The 21,634-nt window shown below is 39.9% G+C and overlaps 1 protein-coding gene across 2 annotated transcripts in view; it reads right to left on the bottom strand.

Annotated features, from left to right (window-relative positions):
- Window positions 1-13,907, bottom strand: part of MET (MET proto-oncogene, receptor tyrosine kinase) — a 116,622-nt gene extending 102,715 nt beyond the window's left edge. For both annotated transcript variants that reach the window (XM_035020973.1, XM_035020974.1), the window contains exon 1: window positions 13,386-13,907. The gene's annotated coding sequence lies outside the window, so the exon portion shown is untranslated. The remainder of the gene's footprint in view (window positions 1-13,385) is intronic.
- Window positions 13,908-21,634: the final 7,727 nt, after the last annotated feature.

The raw sequence follows: 21,634 nt of genomic DNA, 5'->3' as shown, positions 1-21,634 counted from the left end.
TGGTGCTCTAGAGCAGAGGGAGTTAGAGCAGTTGTAAACCACTGGCCCATCAGCGTAGTTGAAGTCATGGAGGTAAGTGAGATCACCTATGTGCATGTTCAGTATGTAGAAAGAAGGAATTTAAACTTTAGTTGTAAAGTTCAAATCTAAACTTTAAATGTAAAAAGGAAAGTCTGGTATTTCAGAAGCAAGAAATTTCAAAAAGGAGCAATATGTATGGTGTCAAATCTCACAGAGGGGTCAAGTGGGATAAAAATAAAATTGTCCATTGGATTTGGCAATGAGGAGGTTGCTGGTTATTAGAGTGAAGGCATCTTCTTGGTAGTTGGGAACAGACTGCTTGAGCGTAATGAATTAAAGAATGAATGAGAGTAGAGACAATGAGTAGGAAATTATTTTCAAGAATTCTAAATTTTTTTAAAGGGTAAGGCAGAAGCAGGAGTGAATACTTAAGGCAATTGTATCAGAATATCTGCATATGGGCTTTTTTGCTTGAAGCAGATTGAGTAAGGACTGAATGAAAAAAGTGAGGGAGATTTTAAAAGATGGGAGGGATTGGTGGGGAGGGAAAAATGGAGCAAGGTGCTCCAAGATGTCGGGGAAGAATGGAATCAAGACCATAGGTTGAAGAGACTATTTTACCATTTGAGACAAAAAGGAGGGAGGTAAAAACAGGTGACATGGAAACTATCTGGGCTTCTGTTTATTCTCTAAACTATAAAGGGAGATATTATATGGAGAATAAAGGAAGTCAAAGAGATTTCAATAGCTTAAGAAAATGGTGAAAGTTGGAATCATTGTGGGAATGAGGAAAATGAGAAATGACCAGAACAAAAGTTTGCTTGAGGTGATACTCATCCTAATACACAATGCTGATTCCAATGGAGTGTCCAAGCAGTCAGCAAGGTAGATTTGGGAATTAAATGGTTCCATAATCATGACCTTGGTAGTGAATTCCTTGTAATGTTTATATAACTCATCAGATCTATGGGCCTTTATTAAAGGGCAATGCCAACATTTGATTATTTTTATTTCAAAACAAATTTTATTGAAATCTGCAAGGAATAATTTCAGGGAAAAGAAAAACATACTGAAATAGTTACTCTGCTCTCTTTTCAATAAAACCAACCATCTGAAGATGTTAAAGAAACGAATCAGATATAATGATCATCTAACTCTGAAAATTAAAACCCACTTAGGAATTGTGAGGGAGGCCTGATCCTAAATACCAGTCTAGTTATTCATTCAGAATCTTTAATAACATTTGGAAAGTAATTAATCAACTTATGACATAGACTCAAGGGCTGTCACCTTTCATTGCTGTTAATGAAACTGTCTGGGGTTTTATTTGCACTCTTCTGGTGATTTAAAGAACAATCTTTTTTGTAAGTTCTTTGAAGAGCAGAAGTATGTTTAAAATCATTGATTTCTGATGTATAGATTTCAATAAACAATCCAAGTATGTGTTAGTAAAACTGAAATAAAATTTAGAAGTATCTTAATTTTGACATGACAGAAAGTGAATTTCTGAAAAATCTAAAATGTGTATTCATTTCTGTTAGTAACACACTTTTTTTCGGTCAACAAACTTTACTTTGGCTGCTTCTTTATATAATTCAATAGAACTTAAAATATATATTGTACTATTTTATACTTAATAAAAAAACCCAGCTAGGGTATTAATATTTTAAGCCCAAGGTTTGTGCAGGCCCTAAATGATTCTATTTGCTTGCTGTCTTTATCTTAACTAGACAGTGGTCAGACCATGAGCAAACCTTGGACAGTGTAGCAGGAGCTGAAGGGATTCTGCCTGAATGTGAGGCCAGAGTCAGGTAACAGCTGCCCATCTAAGACTCTCAGAGGAACAAAAAGACAGAAAGTGAAGACAGAGGCTGATATAAGCTTTCCTCAAGTTTAGACCACTGTCTGAGTTTGTGTTTAGAACATAAATGTAATTACTACACATACTCCAGCATGAACTCTGTATAATCAAAGCCCAAAGAAATAATCTCAAGAAAATACCTGAAAGAGCATGCATATATATATATATATATATATATATATATATATATATATAGCCACAGCAGATGGTATTCCAATGGAGAATAGTTATGGATATAGTTTTCAGGGCTGTAACTTTTGATCCCAACAGTAATTGATGCATTATAATGAGCTGATGTACTAGAAATTTCTAGTTAAGAACATGGTGTAAAAAATTTGTAGGGGCGCCTGGGTGGCTCAGATGGTTAAGCATCTGCCTTTGGCTCAGGTCATGATCCCCAGGTCCTGGGATTGAGCCTCATGTTGAGCCCCACGTCAGGCCCCCAGCTCAGTGGGGAGTCTGCTCCTCCCTCTCCTCTGCCTCTCCCCCTGCTTGTACTCTCTCTCTCTCAAATGAATAAATAAAATCTTTTAAAAAATTTTGTAAGTTTTCTTGGTTTTTCTTTTCTTTTTTTTTTTTTAAAGATTTTATTTATTCATTTGAGAGAGAATGAGATAGAGAGAGCATGAGAGAGGGGAGGGTCAGAGGGAGAAGCAGACTCCCTGCCGAGCAGGGAGCCCGATGCGGGACTCGATCCCGGGACTCCAGGATCATGACCTGAGCCGAAAGCAGTCGCTTAACCAACTGAGCCACCCAGGCGCCCCTTGGTTTTTCTTTTAATACTATGAATTCTTCTAAGAATATAGAATTTCATTTGTAGTGTTTGCGAGTAGGTAATAGAATGCTTAGAGTATGCCTTGAACACTCAGAATAAAAGTTCCCTCTGCTTCCTGCTACATAATGCTGCTATTCTTACTGGTATCTGAGGGTAGAATAGACTAAGAGGCCTGATCTAGGACTGGGCAGATGATAGCCTTGCTTCTCCCAGAATCAAACCATGTGACAAAGTAAGTTCAGACTTTGTTTACCTATCACATGCTCCACCATTTTCCAGTGTCCCTTGATTCCCCGCTCAGTTTTGACCAGTCTTTTTCCTATTTGGAAGGCAGCAGCCTGATTCCTAATTGTGATACTCTCTTCACTACTTGCAATGCACCCAAGCCCATGACCCTTCCGCATATCCACCCACTTCTCCCCTCCTGTAACCTCACTGATCTAACACCCCATTAAAACTTCTAAGTCTTCTCCTTCGTTATCTATTTTCTCTATTTGTGGCATGAGAGCTATCACAAAAACCTTCTTAAATTGAACTACAGATTTTCAAATGTATAAATACAAAGGCATTTGGCTGCTTATTTATCAAATTATGAGAACTTTTAATTAGAGCCTTAAAAATCATCTAAATTTGAATATGCACATATTGATATATGATTATTACTGACGGTTTGATCAACTATCGACAAAGAAATTAAGCATGTCAAAACTATATAAATAAGTTATTTCTTATACAGTGCTATCATAATTAAATTTCAAAACAAGTTTAATGATGGTAAATGTATTTAGTAGACCCTCAGGCTCACCTCAAAGAACCTCTATTTAAAGACCATAATAACACGATTTTCCTTTTTCTCCCCATCAAGATAAAAGAAATCACCAAATTCGGTCACCCTAACGTCATATAGAAACACCACCTTTTTGATCAGGAAAGGTTTTCTGAGGACAAAATGTGGGGAGTAGTTAGAAATACACAACAAGGGGCGCCTGGGTGGGTCAGTCGTTAAGCGTCTGCCTTCGGCTCAGGTCATGATCCTAGGGTCCTGGGATCAAGCCCCATATCGGGCTCCCTGCTCGGCGGGAAGCCTGCTTCTCCCTCTGCCCCCCCCCCCTTGTGTTCCCTCTCTCACTGTCTCTCTCTCTCCCTCTCTGTCAAAATAAATAAGTAAAATCTTTAAAAAAAAAAAAAGGACAACTTAAAAAAAATAAAAGAAATACACAATAAGGTATCAAGAAAGATCTCAATGCCCATGTTTCATTACAATGCCTTCTTCTAAATTCTTTCTTTTAGAGAGAAGGAGTTGCTGTCTCCATAGACGTCAGTACTTTAATCATGTGCATTTCAATGGAACCTAAAGCTACATATTTGTGCTGAGTCCATATGGGAAGTCTAGTCACCAGAAAATACACACTCATAAACAGGAAGTCTAACTACAGTAAGAAGGTGTTTTTCTCCACACAATAGAGTTCAAAGATGTGTCACCTATGTAATTTGGAGCAAAACCCAATGCCCCCATTATTGTTGAGTATCCCTCTCTTTCCTCCTACATTATGGCAACTTATGATTATAGCATTATGTTTTCTAAGCCTGTTTGAACTTGCTTGTAGATACAAACGACCTGCCCTTTTCTGTGCATAGCTTTCAATCAGTAAGCATGTCAAGGTGGGAGGAAGAATGGCAGGAACAGTAAGGGGGAAAAAAATCAATTTTCAGAAGGCATATGGTAACAACTGAATATTTAATCTAATTAGCCTAGAAATGCCTCCCTATTTTCAGCACTCTTTGCAAGGCAGTTCTTTCATGGTACAGAATGAATTTCAATAAATGTCATATATTTAGTTTGATGGCTTATTTTTAAAATTTGTCGAACCAGGTCACTGACTTAGAATATATTCATTCTGAGACATGACAGATGGATACTGCTATTGAATAGAAAGACTGACATTAGCTGGAAGGTTCTGGGCAGAAGAAAAAGTCATTTAACATTCAACAAAACATTTACTGAGTACCTACTGTGTGTTAGGATAAAATGATAAATATTTGGACTTTATCTTTTTTTTATAATAGAAAAAGGAATGGTGCCAAAATAATTTCCTTGGGGTTAGTAAGGATTACAACTAAATACTACTTGGTCTTTAAAAGTACTTACATTTTTCACATTGCATCAGAAAACTGCATTAGCACTCATTCAGATAGTCATTCTGTTATGGTTGTGAGATTTTAGACCTAATTCAGATTTTTGAAGATGCTGTTTACTGACCCTTAGCAAAAACCAACTTCCTATTCTGGAACAAAAAGGCCTTACATGGCTTCAAAGATTTCTTCGACATCAAAGAGCTTAGAGAGACATACAGTTTATGGGTAATGATTCAGGATTTAGTGAATCAAAAACACATGGATTAAATTTCCTTTAAAAGACCCCTAGGTTTAAATTTTAAGAGCTAAAATGTTGGTCTAAACACACACTGGTCTCAAGAAAAGCCAAAACTTATTTTTAAAGATAGTTTGAATTGTCTTGTGGACCCAAAACTTGGCTGGATTTTCCCTTCTCACATGATTAGACTTCAAAGGAGACAACCTGCCTTCTGTTAAACAAATTTACCCCACTTCTTTCTTTGCCTTGTGAAGACTACATTACAGCGGACCCTTCAACAACATGGTTGGAACGGCATGGATCCACCTATATACAGTACAGTACTGTAAGTGCATTTTCTCTTCCTTATGATTTTCTTAACATTTTTTCACTTTACTGTAAGAATACAGTCTATAATACATGTAACATAATATGCGTTAACTGCCTGTTTGTTATTGGTAAGATTTCCAGTCAACAGTAGGCTACTAGTAGTTAAGTTTTGGGGGAGTCAAAAGTTATATGCAGATTTTTGACTGGGCAGGGGGTCAGTGCCCCTAGACCCCATGTTGTTCAAGGGTCAACTGTATTTCAAAGGTCTCCAGCTTTGAATGTTCTTCTTGATATTTTCAATAAAATATTAAAATTCAAAATATCCCATGATCTTATGGAACAATGGCAGTACTTTTCAGTTCCTTCAAGTCAATTCTTTTTTCTTACATACAACTTCAAAACTGGACTGAGATTTTAGATCCAACTATCGGGGAACATGGGATCACTTCAAAACAGGAAAAAGCCACTGATATTAATATGTGCACTGTTTCATGGTATATTATCATATTTGCATTTAAAATAGCAGGAAGAAATACAGTACATAATCTTCTGTTCTAACACAATGGCCTTCCAGAAGGCCATTAGCCTGGGCATTTCACTGAGTTTTTAGGATTAAAGGAAACAAGTTAGTGCACAACCTGTGAGCTTTCATTCCTTTGGAAAAATAGTTTGCCATACTGATCTGATGGCTTCTAAAGGGCACTTGAAACCAATGCTGTACACGTTCTGAATTTCAATGGTACAGAAATAACAACTAGTGAAGTTCAGGCAGATCTAAAACAAACTAAAAACAAAACAAAACAAAAGCACCAGTATTCCAAAGAGGGAGTTTATCCTGAATGAGAACTTGGAAATGAAATCTATGCATAAAGTTACGATGAATTGAGGTTTCAGAAAGTGATTGTTTCACGTTAAGAATGAAAAAAGTAGGGCGCCTGGGTGGCTCAGTTGGTTAAGCGACTGCCTTCGGCTCAGGTCATGATCCTGGAGTCCCGGGATCAAGTCCCGCATCGGGCTCCCTGCTCAGCGGGGAATCTGCTTCTCCCTCTGACCTTCCCCCCTCTCATGGTCTCTCTCTCTCATTCTCTCTCTCAAATAAATAAATAAAATCTAAAAAAAAAAAAAAGAAAAAGTAGATTACCCTTTAGTTCACAAATATACATAGCTGATAGAAAGTATATTGGTTGATGAATTTAGAAAAACAAGTATGTCCCAATGGGTGATGAATTACATAATATCTTTTTTTTTTTTTTTTAATTGCTAAGCTTATTTTCTAGAGGGAGGAAAAATCTGAGAACTCTAGAAGATAAAATACATGGCAGAAGTGGCTCTGGGACTCTTTGGCCATGCATGCTGCTGAATTTAACAACACCTGAAGGTGACACAGGGGACCAATTGGCAGGTATAGTCATGGCTAAGGATTGCAAACAGGACCACCAGAAGCCAAATCTGGCACACAGATTTTTGTCTCTCCATCCTGCACAGTTTTAAAGATGCTGAGTCAACATTTTAAAGCAGAGAGGTTTCTAGCTTCTGAAAATTTGATAGACACTACCACAGGGGCCCATGCCACATACTGTGCTTCATGGCAACTCTGGTGATGCCAAATGCTGGCTGCCTCCCGTTAGGTGGGCCTTTTTCTTTTTAAATTTTATTTTATTATGTTATGTTAGTCACCATACATCATTAGTTTTTGATGTAGCGATCCACGATTCATTGTTTTCGTGTAACACCCAGTGCTCCATGCAGTACGTGCCCTCCTTAATACCCATCACCGGGCGGCTAACCCATCCCCCCACCTCCCTCCCCTCCAAAACCCTCAGTTTGTTTCTTGGAGTCCATATTCTCTCATGGTTTGTCTCCCCCTCTGATTTTCCCACCTTCATATTTCCCTTCCTTCTCTTAATGTCCTCCGTGCTATTCCTTATGTTCCACAAATAAGTGAAACCATATGATAATTGACTTTCTCTGCTTGACTTATTTCACTTAGCATAATCTCCTCCAGTCCCATCCATGTTGATGTAAAAGTTGGGTATTCATCCTTTCTGATGGCTGAGTAATATTACATTGTATATATGGACCACATCTTTATCCATTCATCTGTTGAAGGGCATCTCGGCTCTTTCCACAGTTTGGCTATTGCAGACATTGCTGCTATGAACATTTGGGTGTATATGGCCCTTCTCTTCACTACATCTGTGTCTTTGGGGTAAATACCCAGTAGCGCAATTGCTGGGTAGCTCTATTTTTAATTTTTTGAGGCACCTCCACACTGTTTTCCAAAGTGGCTATACCAACTTGCATTCCCACCAACAGTGTAAGAGGGTTCAGGTGGGGCTTTTTCTAAGCAGGCTATTGGTCCTTAGTGAGATGGTTGGTTTCATTCATTTAGGTTACCTGCTGCAAATCTTTTTTTTTCCGCTTTTTTTTTTTTCTTAATAATCTCTGTGGTCCATGCAGGGCTCAAACTCACAACCCTGAGATTGAGTCGCATGTTCTACTGACTGAGCCAGCCAGGCGCCCCCTCTTGGGCTTCCCCCCCCCGCCCCCCCGTTTGCAAATCTTGATACAGGACATAGGCAGGGCATAAAGGGGCAGAAGAAAAGAGGAAGAAAATCCAACAGAGTGGTTTGACATTGGAAAGGGAAAAGAAAGGAGAGAGAGAAGAAATAAAGAAGTGCACAGCAAACACAGGCTGCATATATAGACAGCAACTGTCTTCTTTGCTGTCTCCAGATTCTTACTATGGAAGGAATCGGAGACAAAGGCTATGGGTATTACTCTCAACAGAGTAATTCTCTAGTACCAAACACATATGATGCTCAACATACAGTTCTTAGCTATTTTTGGTGAGGCAAATGTGGGCCAGGCTCACAGTGTAGAAAATAAGAAGGAAAACTGAATGGAGCAATAACCTTGATCAAGGATGGCATGTGGACATGGGACCAGGTGAATGCAGGAAAATACCATGGTTTTGCTTCTTCTATATACCATAAACCAAGGGATGTGGGTCACTCCTTCATTGTCACCTTTGAGACTGCAGTAAACTATGGCAGGCACTGTCTAGGAACTTCCCATAAAAAATCAGGGACTCCAAGTAGAGCTGTGCAGGCTGTGCACTGCACAATTCCAGAGACAACAAAATAAGAATGGCTCTCCTGAGGGTGCGAAGTAGAAGTCCTGCTCCAGATATCCACACAGCTCATTCTCTTATGTCCTTCAGGTTCTAGTTCAAAGGCCACTTTAAAAGTGAAGCCTTCTCTGACTCTACTACTGAATTTTTCAATTACCACTCCACCCTCTCTTATCCTTGAAGGTCCTCACTTTGCTTCCTTGCAGCTCTTACCACCACTCACAAACACACCTTTTTATTTATGTATTTTATTTATTGTTTGCCCTCCTCAATATAGAACAGAGCATCATAATGTTGGAGATCTTAGTCTGTTTTATTCTCTACTGCTTTGCCAGAGTCTAGAATTATGGCTGGTAGGTGCTCAATAAATTTAGCTGAATGACTCCTGAATGACTAAATCCTCAGTCATATTCTTAAGAGTATAGGAACCTGGCTTTCTCTAGAACTTGTGATTCTCTGAGCACATTTCATAACTGCCCTGATCATATTCATAAAAATACTTTGTTGTATTAGAAGAAATGTATTTTCTTTTTTTAAAAAAGATCTTTATTCATTTTATTTGAGAGAGAGAGGGAGAGTGCATGTGAGCACAAGTTGGGGGAGGAGCAGAGGGAAAGGGAGAAGCAGACTCCCCATTGAGCAGGGAGCCTGACGTGGGGCTTGATCCCAGGACTCCAGGATCATGACCTGAACCGAAGGTAGATGCTTAACTGACTGAGCCACCCAGGTGCCCCAGAAGAAATATATATATATATTTTTAAAGATTTTATTTATTCATTTGAGACACAGAGGTACAGAGAGAGCGCAAGTGAGCATGAGCTGGGGGAGAGACAGAGGGAGAGGGAGAAGCAGGCTCCCTGCTGAGCCAGTAGCCCGATGTGGAGCTCGATCCAAGGACCCTGGGATCATGACTCGAGCCGAAGGCAGACGCTCAACCATCTGAGCCACCCAGGCACCCCAGAAGAAATACATTTTCAAATTCTATGGATCATTATTTAATTTATATGACCCATAGGCTTTTTTTTTTTTTTTAAGATTTTATTTATTTTTAAGTAATCTCTATACCCAATGTGGGGTTGGAACTTACAAACCCAAGATCAAAAGTCACATGCTCTACCGATGAACCCTGCCAAGAGCCTCTATATGGCCCATGAATTCTATGGGCCCTGTAGCTACACAACTTATTACAGAAATTAAAAACAATATGCATAACCTGCATAAATGTACTTGGGCAAATTTACACAATCATAGAAGAAATATGTATACCTGGATATGCAATTAGTTAGCTTTTTTTTTCCACTGAGCTCACACCTCCTGCTACAAATGCCACACATGTGATTTTTCTCTCAATTACATTTTACAGCTTATAAAAACACTTTCTTCATTTTGTCTCTTGAAAAACAAAGGATCTGTAGTAAGATTTTACTGGATATTTTTATTGAAACAAATCCCAAGGGGAATATACTGAACTGTTAAACACAGCTGAAGAGATATCTGAGAATGGGTTTTCTGATAGTAGGATAGATTACAAAATTACTCACAGCTCTTAATCTGATAACAGGAGCAGAATGCCTCACACATTTGAATGAAGGCTTTTTCTGGTATGCTTTACTACAAAAAGAGAAAGAACAAAAAAGAGAACTGGAGAAACAGAAGGTGAGAAAAACTCTAGAGACTAGAAATGTTACAATCATCATTATCACTAACCTATGGATCCCAAACTATGCTTCAGCAGAAAATGCTTCAAATAGTTAACCTTTATTGATGGCTGGGCAGAGGTGCTGTCCAGATAGCATGGAGGCTAGGCTCAAACACAGTTCCTTACCTATAGGCAGGAAAGGTTATAATATTGATATCAGCCTTGTCTATTTTGTAAGGTTGTTGTAGTATCAGAAAGAGGACATGCTCAGAAACAGCTTGAAAATTTTAACAGGTCTTTAAGTTCCAATCTTTAGATTTAAAAAAAAATTTCTATTATTTAAATGGGATGATTTCTAATGTTGTCCTTTTCATGTTATGTCCCCTTAATAATTATGGATCTTGGTTCTATTTTATATGTGTTATTTATCTGAATATCTAGATTGTAAACCCTTCAAGGGCAGAGATTTCATTTCTCCCTTTTTAAAAAATATTTCTCTAGTACCAAACACATATGATGCTCAACATACAGTTCTTAGCTATTTTTGGTGAGGCAAATGTGAGCCTGGCAGCAACTCAGTGCCAGTTAAGAAAAGAGAATCAAAGTGATCCTGAATTGACATTAGTATATTTATCATTCATTACTAAGAGGTTACTATTTCTTTTGCATTGGGCAAAGACCATGATAAAACTGCCCTGAGGGATCTATGTCAAAGACACCAGTTTCAACATACTGGTTGTTGTTGTCATCACCTTAAGACAAATTTTTAAAATGTTGAGATTACAGTGGGACATGTCAAAAAAAAAAAAGAAAATGTATTTCTTCTGGGGCACCTGGGTGGCTCAGTCAGTTAAGCATCTACCTGGTAAAGGAGGTTAATTTCCTGGTACCTGAGTTTCTTCATATTTTCTTCCCTTAAAGCAGCACAGTTAGGAAATTTGGGATCCCATTAACAAGCACAGCAGCCCGAGGAAAATATTAGGGATGATGGGGAAAAGAAAGCATAGCTGGCTCTAGTGAGCCTAATGACAGTGAAGAAGAAACCATGAAATTAGAGTGGAAAAATGGGGGCACAGAAGGGTTTGGAAGCAACTCTGACCCAACAAAGGGGAAGGGATGAAGAGGAAGGGGCAGAAAGGTGGGAAGTGCTCTGAATGTGTACGTGTAAGGAGTCCTTTACTTTTCATGGGTGTGTCACCATAGGCACTGGTGTAGTTACCTAGAGAAAGTTGTGTGTCTTGAAAGGAATAGCCCTTTTGAGTTATCCACTTTATTCTGAGATGACCACATTTGAGAAAATGTTTATTTGAGGCTATTATATAGATTTGTAAAAGGAAAATTAGACTGTTATTTTGAATTATTATTTTTTTAACCAACAACTAAGAAAATTGACTTGAAATGTATTTCTTAGTTTAACTCACCTTAAGACAAATTTTTAAAATGTTGAGATTACAGTGGGACATATGCTTGTACAGTCTTAAGGAATTTATAAGAGAAGTGTATTTCTCCTGCTTAGAAAAGTGTCATTTTCTTTTTATTGTAGTTTTAAAAGTCACGAAAATATTATCAGCTTTCATATTGACCTGCTGTGGTTAATCTTGTGTATCTTTATCATTCAGATAAACCTCACCCATTAATTCTGAAGGCATGGAGTGCACATCTAATGTTAACCCTTACTGTGATGTATTAAGAACAAAGCAATCTTTGAAAACGTAGTACTCAGCAGATCATCTTCTATATGCTATAAAGTCCATCATGTTAAAATCAAAATATATTTAGGTTAATAATTATAGGCTTATGCACAGTCAAGTTTGAAACCTGAACAGATTCTCTAAAACAACAGCATATTTTATAGGCACTCACACACATTTTTGGTACTACAAAAATTTCTTAGGGGTAATGTGTTACTGGTATTATTCAGCTGTTCAAAAAGAATGAACATTGACTACATCACAGACTTGCAGTGTATGATTGGAACCACAGCACCTCACTTCTGTTCTATTATGGAAGTTTACATGTGAAAACAAAGCCCAATAAGCTTAGAAATAGAAAGGAAAGCTATGTACATAGTAAATAATCTAAGCACCACTTAACAGTTTACATAAAAACACAATTTATGTCCCAGTAGCACAGAGAAACACGATGTACAACATTTTCAGATCATCTTCATGCAGAAAAAATGCATTAGTCAGCTATAATAGTTTAGCTATAAAGGAAAATGTTTTTCTGGATCAATTTGCATGGCAATGTCCATGTGTCTGGCTGATGAAAACGACAGAAAAAACCACCCAACTCTACAAAACGTGAACAGTGTTCTTAAAATTCAGGAGAGGGTCCATATAGTCTATATTCTCTCTAATGTCAGTTTTTACAACCTCTCATATTCATTGACCATCTTAACTTGGCGATTATAGTATCCTGATTATTTTGCCTCAGAGAGCTGACAATATTTCATTCTGTCCCAGAGCTCCTCTGAACGTAAAACTGTGATAAGGTAAAATATACTGGGCAACTATTCATGCATGAGCCACTGGAAATCTCTCCAAAGGCCAAATTAGTAAATGGCTCTTTTAAAACATAAAAGATGTGAAATGGCAAACCATACTTTAGAGTAAATCCTGTATTGGCAATAGTCGGTGAAAATACTTTCATTGGTGCTTAAATTATTGGGTCAATACTAGTACTAGCTAGACTGCCCGACCTCTGGTTATAATCTAGTTCACCTAATAAGATAGATGTCCTCCACGCAGCCCCAGCAAAGAGATAAGGTAAGATTGAAAATGATGGATCACAAGCCCTGTGTATTTGCCAGAAATGTAGAATTCAGACCTTCACAAAAACACCTGCCCCTTGGAAAGATCCTCACGTATTATAGATAAAGCAGGGCTGGGAACAAGGAAACCCACTCGGCTCGAATCTTGCCCGCCGCATCACCCTGGGACAGGGTGACCCAATCCCTTTTCTAAGGGCTGAGTCAGATCACAGTCTTGAAACTTGCCCGGCCATAACAGTCATACATCACCCCTTACTCCAACGCCCCTCTCTCTCCTGAGTCATACAGGTGGCCGTCAGAAGCAAACCCCTACAACGAAAAGCCCCACTGCAGTTTACACCTCTCCCCGGCCACATCCCTTCGGTTTCCGAAGCCCTTAACTCGCCCGCCCTCCCTGGTCTTGCCCTCTGGAACAGCTCTCAGGTCTCTCAGGGGAACAAAGAGCAGAACGCTGGGGCCGAAGGGTGGGGTGCGGGGTCCGAGGCGAGCTGTAGCTTTACCTTGCGGTGTCCGAGAACGGCGGAGAAGTCAGTCGCGCAGAGACCACCCGCGTGCTCCGCGCCTCGCCGCCGCAAGTCAGCTGTCGCCCCGCATCTGGCTTGCGCCCTCCGCTGGGTTCAGCATCTGGTCACAAAGCGCTAGGCGAGCTCCGGGCGGCGAAAGCGTCCGGGTCACCTGCGGCGGGGCCGAGCCGAGGGCCGGGTCCGTCAGCCGGCCGCGCTCCCTCCGCCCCTTCTCGCCCGCGCGCTACCCGGCGGGTGACTCAGCCGGGCATCGGCGCGCGCGGCCCGTGGCCGCCCCGGGCGCGTCCAGGCGGGAAGCACGGCCGGGCGACCCGACCGAGGCGCTCGCCCGCCTGCCCGCCCCAGCACGTGTCCGTCTGTCTCGCGCGGGGTCGTCAGCCTCGCCCGCCGGTCCTAGGACCGCTGAGGTGGGGACTGGCACCACCCAAAGGGGGAAATCGGCCCCCGCCCTTCCTGCCGCCCGCGCGCCGCGCCAGTCCCCGCGGGGGTCGCGTTTCCTCCCGCCCCTCCCTGCCCCTCCCCTGCCCCGGCCAAGGTGAAACTTTCTAGGTGGAGAAGTTTTCTCGTCCTGTCTGCGCGCTCTCAGCTCGCCCAGCCCGGGCAGTTTGAAGTGAGCACAGCTGGGGATAAGCGAGTCCGAGTCTCCCCCTCCTGGCGCTCGCGCGGCGAGCGTCAGGAGACGCGCAGAACGCCAGGGGCGCCCACTCCGCGCCCACTCCGCGCACCCCCGCGCACGCCCGCGCGCTGCCGGCGGGAAAAGCGCGACGTCCAGTTCCCAGTCTCTCCCACGGCTCCGTTAGCCGCTGGGCACCGAGCGGGCTAGAGAGTTGGACACCACAGAGACAAGGAATTCATTGTCAGAGACGGAGGTGGGAGTGGATGGAGAATTGTCCCAACGATTTCATTATGCAACGATTATCCCCTACTATAAGATTTCTGGAAGGAAGAACAACACAGGAGGTTAGCCCTGAGGAAACTTCAGCTTCTTTCACCTTTTTTTTTTTTTTTGATAGCAGGAAACAGGCTGATTAAATAACTAGGCAAACAGCAATGAACAAGCAAAACAGAACAAAAGTTTAATTCTTGAATGTTGAAATCCTATGATTAAAAATAAAAGGTTGTGGGAGCCTAGTGAATTGTATTGGGATTGTGTTAGGATAACTTTTTTATACTTCGCATGTCTATCAAAATTGACATTAACTTTCGAGAGAAAATAAACCCTCAAAGGTAACAGAATGTAAGGAACAGCGTTGCCTGTTAGGTCTTAGCATTCTCCTTTCTGACTTGCATAAGGGCTTGTCAGACAATGGTACCTGTTATTGAGTCATGGGACAAAACAACATTTACTGTGCAGGTTCAGGAATTATTTACTACAGAATGAAAAATAGAAAAGTATAATAAGAACAGTTGTCCTTTTCCTGAGAGCTTACTATGTGTCAGGCACTTTCTCAGGGACTACACAGAGCAATTTCAATCCTCAAGAGGGATTACCTCATGATTCCCCAATTTTATGGGAAAGGAACTTTCCTATTACATAATACTAGAGCTCTGCATTGAACTATTTTGCAGATGAGGAACCTGAGTGCCTAAGAGTTCCTAAGAGCATCACACAGCTGGTTGGTGAAAGAGGTGAGGTTAGAACCCAGCTCTCAAATCCCAGTCAGGTGTTCTTCATACCATGCCAAAAGGCCGAAGCCTAGCAAGGCTAAATAAACAACGCAGCCCTACTGAAAGTTTCCTGATATCGCATAGCATAATTTAACAAAGGCTATGGTTATTGGTTATCTAACCATATTGGTTACATGGTTATTAAATGCTGATTTATAGGTTGAACCGCACTGGTCCTATTTATGGACAGAGCAGTTATAGATTTGGGGTTCAGTACCAACTTCCAATTAAAGGTGAATAAACTAATGAATTCACACACACACTCACATTCACACATACAATTAACCATAGTTGTCCAGAGGAATGACTAGAGTGCTGTTCCTGTTTCCTGGTTTCCATAGCAATATGTTAACTGGATATTTAGATTGCATTATATAGTTGCCTTAACAGGTTTTCTGAGTTTGTGTGCCATGATAAAAACATAAAAGAAAAAAACTTACAATTAAAGTAGTAGAAAGACCCAGTAAGCCAGTACGACTGGAAAGTAGATTATAAATCCAAATAATGTATTATGTATTTTCAGCACTGAAGTTTCTAGTCTCTAGTTTCTGACAAATTTCAATCCAATTTTGAAACTGTATTAAAAATTGTCATTTTGATTTATTAACCATGAGTAAAGAGATAACATTTTATAAAAATAACATAACTAGGAATAGCATAATAAAAGTGTCTGAGTGTGTGAATATCAAATAATGAGTTTTTACATACTATAAAGATAGGTTTGATCAGGGAAAGGGTGAGACATCATTTCACATATTTGGAAATGGATAGAGGCAGACACTTTAAAAAGGCAATAGGAGTTCTACAGTTTAGTTTTGGTTTTGTGGCCAACTTTAATTGTTACTGTTTAACTTTCCTTGGGTCATGGCATGGTTGTTGACACACTGTATGATGAAGTTCTTTTGGTATTTTCCTAACCAAACCAAACTTCTGTGGCCCACACTGTTGGCTGGCTAAGCCAGCACCTGTTGTCAACCAAATATTCCTTTGCCTGCCTCTACTCTTGGGGCTAGAGAAGAGAAATACTTGCTTTCCCAGACTCCTTTGCAGCCAACATGGCCCTGTGATGTCATTCTGGCAACAAAGTTAAGCTAAAGTCTGTTGGGGACTTCTGGGAAAGAGTTTAGTTTCCTGATTAAAGAGATCTAAGCTGGTACCACACCTTCCTACTTCCTGCTTTCTTGATTTCATATATAATGCCCAGCAGAGAGCTAGCCATCTTGTGACCATGAGGAGAGAAGTTGGATCTGATGTTGCTGAGCTACAGCACCAACGCCAGTAGACCTCTGCTTCCAGATGTCTTATTTTGTGGAAAAATACTTGTTCCAGACACTGTTAGCCAGGATTTCTGTTACCTGCAGCCCAAAGCATTCAAAACTGATATACCCCTCAAATGGGGAGCAAGACATCTCCAAGACTGAGTTTAGAATAGTGGTTAAGAGTGTGTTTTTAGGGGGTGCCTGGCTGGCTCAGTTGATAGAGCATATGACTCTTGATCTCGGAGTCATGAGTTCGAGTGGAGCCTACTTAAATAATAGGAAAGAAAGAAAAAAAAGTGTGGATTTTAGAACCAGACAGCTGTGATTTCAATCCTGGGTCTGCTGCTTGCTAGCTGTGTAACTATGGGCTGGTGGCTTAAGCTGTGCCTTATCTGCAAAATGAGGATAATAATAGGGTTACTGTGAGGATGAAATGAGGAGCTATAAGTAAAGTACATGGAACAGTGTCTGGTGAAATATAAGTGCTCAAAAGGCATGAGCTATTCTTACCACATATTTGTGGATAACACAGTACTAAGCTGTAAGCAGAACCCCATCCCTTAACCCTGAGATAGGCCTAATGGTAACCATGGTCAAGACAGAGGAAGGGGGTGGTGTCCTGCTCTAAATATGTCACATCCTTTCTGCTCTCCCTTTAAAATGTTAAAATTTGGATCTTAAAAGGTACTTTTTAAGTTTATTCACTGGTATTATATTTGAAACAAAAATGAAAGCGATCTTCGTAGAACAGGGGCTTCACGCTGGCAAACAGTGGAGGGCAGGAATCACAAACATACAAAAGGCCCAGAGAATATTTTGTAATAATTTGAATTGTGGTAGACAGAACATACGTTCTGCAGTTTGCCATCATCTTACCATCTTCTCTTGTAATGCATCCAGCCTACCTCTGATCTTGATGTCACTTTCTCCTGTAGGCATTAGGATTTGTGACTCCTGTTTTAGAGTATTAATTCTTGGATTCACTCTCTCTGCTCTCCCTCCTTCCCCAGCCCCATTGCCCCTATTATTGTGCCTATGGAAAATGTCTCCACAAAAGGACAAAAAATTCAGGTGACAGTTCTTCAACTCATTTTTGTGGGCAAATACAATTTGGGGATGTAGGACTCCTCTTACCTTTTTAGAGATACCTCTAAATATTCATTCCAATAGAATGTATAATAGAATTTTGAATATTCTGAAAACTCACATGGAAAACCACAACAGAACAAAACAAAAATAAAAACATGATTTTTTCTTCTTAACATCTTCAGTAACAATCTTCTGTAAAATTAATAATAGGGAACACACTTTGGGAAACCTTGCCTTAAAGAAAGGAAAGCCAGATATGAAGAGTTAGAACAGGGCACTTTCAATATTAACTGCTTTTGTGTTAATTTGGTCATTTGTTTGTGGCTGGGCTCTCTAAAAATAAAACATGCGATGTTATCTAAGAATATGACTAAGCATATTCAATATTGAGGACAAGTACATGACTGCTAGGCTCTTGAAGCTATAAGTAGCATGATTTTACTCAGAAGCCTATGAAACTGGACGCAGAAAAACTAAAAAAAATTGCCATCTCCAACAGGGTGCTGCAGTTTCATTAGTGATTTGGCTCATTTTCACATCCAGCTTATTGCCCCTCTCTCCTAAAATCAGGCCAAGGCATAATGTATTTAGCTCTCCTTTGTTAAATATCTACCATGTATCATCATCAGTCATCTGTTTGAGTTCTACTTATGTTCTCATAACAAAACTCCAGGATAGGAATCATCCTTCTCAGATTACATCCAGGGAAATGAGGCTCAGAGAGATCAAGTAACTTATCCAGGGTCATACCACGACCTAAGTCTATCTCTTTGCAGAACTCTTGCACTTCCCATTGCAACTATTATAAATTGTTCCTGGTCCTCTGGTGAATGATGTAGCCATTTAACATGGAACAGCAAAACTTAAAGCTTCTTCTTATTTTCCTTTCTTCTCTGTATGCAAAATCAGCTGCAACTTAAGGCATAGCCACCCCTCTGTTTGCTTGACCCTTAAGGACTGAATATTGCCATGCAGAAGAAAGGTGCTGGTACCACCTATGGTGTCCATCTATAAAGTGCTGCACAGGCTGGGTGAGGCAAGGATCCCAAGCAGTCAGGGTGGCCTAGGGTCTGGGCTGTAGGTACAGGACTGAGACCTCCTGGGTGTGAAAAGGAACTGTAATGCTCTTTCCCCAATGTCTCTGTTTTCACAACTCTTCAGCCTTCCTTTGGGGACATCAGGAATGTGAGAGAGAAAGGGAAGCAGCAGATGATAGAGAGTCAGGAGTTTTAAAAGGTATTTTGGAGAGTCATTGTCTTCTCTGAAGATGAAAAGTAAAGGCAAAGACTTTTAGAAAGTCCCAGAAGGCTCTGAAAATTCTTTCTGCTATCAATACTTTCCTCCTTGAAGTTGTGTTAATTTTTCTTTCCTTTTTCCCTTTTCTTTTACCTTATGGTAAATTGGTGGGGGGAAAAAAGGCATTTTGGTAAAGAAAATGGGGAAAATCTTTCATTTTTATATAGCATAGTATAGCATTATTTCTTAACTAGCTTATCCATTTCCTCTCAATTTAAACCGTTTGGCACTAATAAAAATGGATTAGCCCTGCTTGGGAAATAATGCACTAAAAAAATAAACACTTTTCCTTCATTGATCAGCATTTCTTTATGGATAGCCCTTTAAAAATGCATATGTGAGTATATGTGTTTGTGCAATTACTACAATTCTAGATTTTACCACTAGATGATTGCTTTGGCACTTAACCCCTGTGCATCAGTTTCTTCAGCTATAAAAACAGTCCAAAGTCTAATGAAATGATTTAAAAAATTAAGTTTTAAACAAAATTTTACTGGAACTAGTCCATTTGAAGCAAATATACCAAACAATTTACTAGTTGTATTGTACACGAAGGGACATTAAATTAAAAAGAAAGTACTCCAGTGTGTGGTTCTTGGTTATTAACTATTGTCTTGTTGTATTATATCCAAATATGATAAAATTCTTTTTTCTATTTCAATGATTTGTTGATTTAATAATCAACTTAAGGATGGTATGTTTGGTGAGTCCAAAAGTAGATTAGGCACTTTAGAAATGGCTACAAAATTTACGGTTTAAGAGGGAATATATAGGTCTTAGCGGCATTGAAAAATGGTAGAATGAATGGTTTGATTAGAATCACTGTAATTATTACAGGTAACTAATGTATTCTGAGGTATAACACAGATGGTTCCAACACTTTTGTGTTGGCCAGATTTCAACGTTTTGTCTAACAACTTCAGTGTTTAAACATAATTACTATTGATACATGTACACAGAAGAAATGGCAGTAACTCTGGATTAACCTTGGTTTGCCAATGAACAGTTTAAAAAACTAAGATGGCTGACAAATTGTGACCAGTCAAGGGACATGTTCAGAAAGTCAGTGGTGATGCAAAATGCTCTGGACTTGCAGTTTGTTGACCTACTATAAACATTCCTGCCTTTACTTACTCTGAAAAAATCCAACCAAACTGTCCCCAAGAGGCAACTGCAAACTAACCTCTGACAGAACTGTCAGAGCCAATAAAATCATCTGCACACTTTATGCTTATGTTGAAGGAACTCTCAAGGAGTGTGGAACCTGAATTAGAAAAGACATCTTTTTAGAGCTTTCCCTGAAGTGACTGGGCCATCTGTTTTGGCCCAGGCTCCCCATGTTAGAGCTGTTATCAAGTACTGCTGGCTCTCCCATTGCTACTGTTAACAAATGGATTTGTCACCCCAAAGTTAAGAAAAACCAGATGTTTCCTTTGTTGTTCTATGTTCCTATGGCAGGTCAAGACCATGTTTAAACAGCACCAGTGAAACTGAGATTTAGAAATTGAGATCTTATTAATCTGGTCAATGAGGTCATATGATTTAGGGCCGTTTCAAGATTTAGACTGAATTTCAATATTTGGCCATCTACATTTATTGAATTACCTCCAGATTAATCAGTTCTTTATAAATATAAACCTATATCTTATGGGAATTATAATTTGTATGGAAGCAGTTATAAATATGGAATAAAATATTTAAACATGTCAGGTCTTGTAATCCATCAATTAATTTCTTAACCAAATGTTTATTGAGCCCCTACCTTGTGCCAGGGAAGTGTTAGTGTCTGAGGCTACAAAGATGAATGAGAGTTAGTCTTTACCATTGAGGAATTCATAGTCCAGCATGAAAAACTAGCATGTAAATCAGCAAAACCAGTACAATGAGGCAAGTTCTGAACACTGTTAGGAGAGGGTCACGGACGAACTTTGAGGATCAGGAGGAGGTGAGAAAACATAGAAGACACCACAAGGGAGGCCACATTTGAGCTGTATCTGAAAGGATGAGCAGGAGTTTGCAGGACAACTGTATTTATAAGGGGATTGAGGTGAGGAAATGAATTCTTAGCAGAGAGCAAGCACAGAAGCATGAAATAATTTTATATTCAGTGTTCTATAAGTAGTTCAGAACAGTTGGGGGCACAGTGTATTTGGGGGTAGGGCAGGAAATTGAAGCTAACAAAGTAGATGAGGATCAGAATATGAGGGATCCTGTATACTACACTGAGAAAGAAAATCTGTATGATAGGTGATAAGGAGTCACTAAAGCATTTTAAGTAAAATTTTAGAATTTTACATTTTAAAAAGATCACTCTGGTTTAACAGAGGGTTTGGAGCAACATTGGATTAGAGGCAGGATGGCACAAGGGAAGGCTATTTCTTTAATGCTGGCAAGCAATGTCATAAGGCAGGGACCGCCCAGATGCAGAACAGGGAGGAAAGTTTGATAGATGTCTAGGGTATGGAACATATAGGACCACTTAGGGGTGATAGAAATTGAGTGATACTCAGAAAGGTTGCTTTTTGTTTTATTTGGTTTCGGTTGTTTAATGGAAGTCTGACACACAATGATACATTCATCCTGGATTTACTGAATTTGAGGTGGAGTTTTTACGTATGCCCACACAATGAGTTGTGGGAGGTCTGGTAGTTAAGTCAAAATACCAGTATGCCAGATTATTATCTACTTGGTCATGTTGAAAACTACGTTTTTCAGATTCTCCTTCTCCATGTAATTTCAGATTGGAGTTGGACCATGGGAAAGCTGTGTGTGTTCTGGGAGGCAGAAGAGAAGCAGCCGTTATTATATTCTGAAGGTTATCATATTGGATGCAGGGGTGCTGCTGGGGGCGTTTGTTTGCTCTTCCCTCCTTCTTGATGCTGGCCTTACCAAAGGTGACTCCAGGTTTCCATC

This window comes from Mirounga leonina, unplaced genomic scaffold (genome assembly GCF_011800145.1).
Source record: "Mirounga leonina isolate KUSES-001 unplaced genomic scaffold, KU_Mleo_1.0 Mir_174, whole genome shotgun sequence".
Classification (NCBI taxonomy): Eukaryota; Metazoa; Chordata; class Mammalia; order Carnivora; family Phocidae; genus Mirounga; species Mirounga leonina.
The sequence above is the reverse complement of the archived record's forward strand: the minus strand, read 5'-3'. Positions and strand labels throughout refer to the sequence as shown.